Below are 4,908 nucleotides of genomic sequence, written 5' to 3'. Positions count from 1 at the left end.
ATTGTTGTCAATACACACTCTGCTTCATTAATTCTCACCAGTCCTTTTTTGTAACATTCTTTTTTATGAATAAAACAATGTATTTAGGCTGGGCACGGTGGCTCACACCTATAATCCCAGCACTTTGGGAGGCCAAGGCGGGTGGATCACGATGTCAAGAGATTGAGACCATCCTGGTCAACAAGGTGAAACCTCGTCTCTACTGAAAATATAAAAAAAATTAGCTGGGCATGGTGGCGCACGCCTGTAGTCCCAGCTACTCGGGAGGCTGAGGCAGGAGAATTGCTTGAACCCAGGGGGTGGAGGTTGCTGTGAGCCGAGATCGTTCCATTGCACTCCAGTCTGGGTAACAACAGTGAAACTCCGTCTCAAAAAAAAATGTATTAATTAGAAGCATTCAGAATGTCAACAAAACATCTGTAACTTTTTTTTTTCCAATTACAGAGTGATATTCAGTTAACAGAACAATTATTTCATATAAGCTGCATCAGAGACAAATGAAGATGAAAACCTACCATCCCCATATGTAACTAATTTGTGCTTTAAATTTCAGTGCCAATTTACCACCCCCAGACTGTACCAGGCAAGGTTAGTGGCCATTGGAAATACCACCAGGACACGGCTGTCTAAAGACGCATTCGGTAGTGTGTTAACTATACAAAAAAGACACTGTACAGTTTCAAAACAAATCTTACACAGCCTTACACTTCAGTTTTTTTCTTTAAAAGCAGTCAGTTGTGTACAGAGGGTTAAATGCTTTATAGACAAGAAGAAAAAACTGCGCTAGAACCAACTTATTCATCATCATCATCTTCTTCATCTTCATCTTCTTTATCTTCCTCCTCTTCTTTTCTTGCTTTTTCAGCCTTGACAACTCCCTTTTTTTGCTGCATCAGGCTTTTTTTTTAGCTCAATATGCAGCAATATCCATTTCGTATTTTTCCTTCAGATTCGCAGCCTTCTTTTCATAAGACTGCTTGTCATCTGCAGCGGTTACTCCACATCTCTCCCAGTTTCTTTGCAACATCAATGGACAGGCCAGGATGTTCTCCTTTGATTTTTGGGCGATACTCAAAGCAGAACAGGAAAAAGGCTGCAGGAGGCCTCTCAGGTGCATTGGAATCCTTGAACTTCTTTTTTGTCTCCCCTTGAGGAGGAATATACATTTTCATTTCTCTCTCATAATGGACCTTGTCCGCCTTTGCTGTATCTTCGAATTTTCCTTTCTCTTTAGCAGTTATGATCTTCCACCTCTCTGAGCACTTCTTAGAAAACTCTGAGAAGTTGACTGAAGCATCTGGGTCCTTCTTCTTATGCTCCTCCCGACAAGTTTGCACAAAAAAATGCATATGATGACATTTTGCCTCTAGCTTCTTAGGATCTCCTTTGCCTACGTTTAGTTATTTTCCCTCAGGGATGCACAGAGTCACCCAGTACTCGTCCGGCTCTCACTTGCCCCAGTGCCATCTTTGGCAACATTCTCTGCTTGCCTTCCTCACAGCTTTAAAACTGCCTGTTGCTCTCATAATTGCTTCTCATCCCATCCCAATGAAAAACAACACAAAGCAGAGCAACACTTTACAATCCTCTTCCTAGTAGCTATGGCTAGTGCACAAATTTGTCCTTAAGTGCAGAGGGTTGTGTAAGTATGAGGGTAGATTTAATGGATTAATATTGCAAGATAGCACGTGAAAAAGAGATGCTCTCAGTTCATTTGAGCTGCTAATAGAAACTACCCTAGATCAAGTGCAAGTGGTTTATAAACAAGACACTTGTTTTTTTACAGTTTTAGGTGCTTGAAGTTCAAGATCTAGGCGTGGCAGATTCAGTGTCTGGTGAGGACTTCCTGGTTCATAGATGGCGCCTTCCTGCTGCGTCCTCACATGGTGAAATGGGCGAGGGAGCTCTCTGGGGTCTCTTTTATAACAGCACTAATCCCATTCATGAGTCTCCACCCTTATGACCTGTATTAGGGTTCTATAGAGGGACAGAGCTAATAGGATAGATGTATACATAAAGGGAGTTTATTAAGGAGTATTAACTCACATGGTCACAAGGTGAGGTCCCACAATAGGCCATCTGCAAGTTGAGGAGTAAAGAACCCAGTCTGAGTCCAAAAGCTGAAGAACTTGGAGTCCAATGTTTGAGGACAGGAAGCACCCAGCACAGGAGAAAGATGTAGGCCAGAAGACTAAACCAGTCTAGTCTTTCTTTTATTCTGGCCATGCTAGCAGCTGATTAGATGTTACCCACTGAGACTGAGGGTGTGTCTGCCTCTCCCAGTCCACTGGTTCAAATGTTAATCTTCTTCTTTGGCAACACCCTTACAGACACACCTAGGAACAATACTTTACATCTTTCAATCTAATCAAGTTGACACTCAATATTAACCATCACATGACCTTATCACCTCCAAAAGGCCCCACCTCCTAACACCATCACCCTGGGGGTTAGGGTTCAATATAAGAATTTTTGGGGAACAGATATTCCAATCACAGCTGAAACTATGCCTGTGCAGGGTGGTTCGAGAGCTACAGAATGCCCGTTTCTCATGAAAAGCATTACAATTTCTGTCATCGTGGTAAAATTCTCTTTCTATGCGTTCTCCTAAGATCTTATAGTTTTCCTTTGACTAGGTTCAATTTTGTACATAACCCATGCTTTTCATTTCTGGTTCCCTGAGGGCAGGAGCCACATCTATCTTGTTGGCTGCAATCTCTCCAATGACTGATCCATGTGGTGGATACTACATAGATACTTTTGGTTTCAAAGAAGAAAAAAAAAAGACTCCCTGCTGTGCAAAAGATGCAATTCAGTGACCCTAAGTATGGAAGCCTCTTGGGTTACATAGGGTGTGCACACCGGCTTCTCTATGTACTGTTGCTGACTGTCTCAATGCCAGTTCACCTCCTTTGGTTCATAACCCCTACCGCAAATTGATAAGCTTAAGAGACATCTGTCTTATCTATTCTATGTTTTCAATTTTAAGGTTTTTTTGTTTGTTAATTTGTTTTTGAGACAGGGTCTCACTCTATTGCCCAATCTGGAGCGCAGTGGTGTAGTCATGTCTCACTGCTTGAACTCCTGGGCTCAAGCAATGCCACTTGCTAAGCCTCCAGAGTAGCCGGGACTACAGCCACTTGCTGCCACATCTGGCTCATTTTTAAAATTGTTTTGTAGAGATGGCGTCGGCGGGGGGTCTTCACTATGTTGCTCAGACTGGCCTCAAACTCCTGGTCTCAAGCAATCCTCTGCCTTTGCCTGCCAAAGGCAGGGATTACAGGCCTGAGCCACTGTACCTGGCTGTATTCTGTCTTAGTGATGCTAAAGAGGTATCAGCATTGGTGAAGTTGGAGCAAAGAGAGATAAACATGTCTTCAGGAATCACTGATAGAGATACAGAGGGATTCTTCTATCCTCAGTAGAAAATGGCATGTTCATTCAACACTCTCTACTTGGGGAGCAGAGGCAAGATTCCCTCATGGGGCCAGATGTTGACATTGCTGGTGAGGCTGGGCTCTTTCATTGCCAGAGCCCCTCCATAGTCACAGTTCTGCCTGAGTCCCCTTGACTCTACTCTATTCCTGAGTAGCCAAGTGTTCTGATGCAACAGATGGTTGATCTTCTAGAACCAAAGGCAATGAGGAAGTTGTTCATGCTCTTTCCAGATTAACAGCAAAATAGTGTTCTTCTCAGTATGAGTAAAGTTCCTGATGACCTGTCTTTTCTCTTTCCTATGGAGACAGATCATCAGACACAACGGTCTAAAAGGTACCCACTCATACCCTACCTTTAGATGCAAAGGAATTAGACAGTAACTATTCATCGACTGTCAGCATGCTAGAAATTTAAAAATGAGCAAGAGAGGAATTTGTGAATGTTTTGCTCCAGGGCCCATTACTCAAACATATGTCTTTGCAAATGGACCATATGTTATGGTCTTTACAGAGGCAAAATTCCTGTGGAATCATGGGAGTTTCCCTAAGTAAAGATTAAAGTTCAGCAAATGCTCTCAAAGCTGTTCCACAGGCGTTTGCAACTGGCCAACCCTTGAGTCTATCATGCAATTAGCTTCAGATCAACTTATTGAGCTCCATTTCTCCTTTCTGTTGCCTACTGGGTTTCCCTGGGAGCTTACATTCATGGGAGAACTGTTAGTCTGTTTCATGCATGCAATTTATTATGTACATACCATGTCAGAAGAGAATAGAATAAAAAGCATACCTATCTGATTCAACCATGCAGTGGCTCTGTGCCATTTATAGCTACTAAGAAGCATGCCTCAGCCAGGTGCAGTGGCCTGCAATCCCAGCACTTTGGGAAGCCGAGGTGGGAGGATTGCTTGAGTCCAGGAGTTTGAGATCAGCCTGGGCAACATACTGAGACTTAATCTCTATGAAAAAAAATTAGCTGGGCATGGTGGCGTGTGCCTGTGTTCCTAACTACTTGGGAGGCTGAGATGGGAGCCAGGAGGTCGAGGCTGCAGTGAGTTGATGGTGCCACCACCCACCATCCTGGAAAACAGTGAAACACTGTTTCAGAAAAAAGAAAAAGAAAGAATAAGATTCCTCTCTTATTTGCATGGTCATAAAATTTTCTAGGATCCTCAGAATTATAATAACAACAAGATAAAATATATAGAAAGACTATTTGGCTGACAAAATTTTAGGTGACTTTTCTTTGATGCAGGGGGTCCAGTATCCAATATGCAATGCTCTTTTTGAAACACCACCTAGAGATAGAACATTTTCAGAAATCTTATATAAACCAAGATTAGTGAACATATTAGAGATATCACCCTCGGGTTACCACTGTCTCTCTATTTCTCTTTGACTCACCTTTTCCCTTGGCAAGACACACAACTGGTGCAAGATAAATTTCTATCTTATCCTCACCAAGAACTGTTTT

The 4,908-nt window shown here is 42.5% G+C and overlaps 1 pseudogene; it reads right to left on the bottom strand.

The window, feature by feature from the left end:
- Positions 1-794: 794 nt before the first annotated feature.
- On the bottom strand, positions 795-1,359 carry LOC100415349 (high mobility group protein B1 pseudogene; annotated as a pseudogene).
- Positions 1,360-4,908: the final 3,549 nt, after the last annotated feature.

This window comes from Callithrix jacchus, chromosome X, assembly GCF_049354715.1.
Source record: "Callithrix jacchus isolate 240 chromosome X, calJac240_pri, whole genome shotgun sequence".
NCBI lineage: Eukaryota > Metazoa > Chordata > Mammalia > Primates > Cebidae > Callithrix > Callithrix jacchus.
Note: the sequence above shows the minus strand (reverse complement) of the source record. Positions and strands in the feature narration are given on the sequence as shown.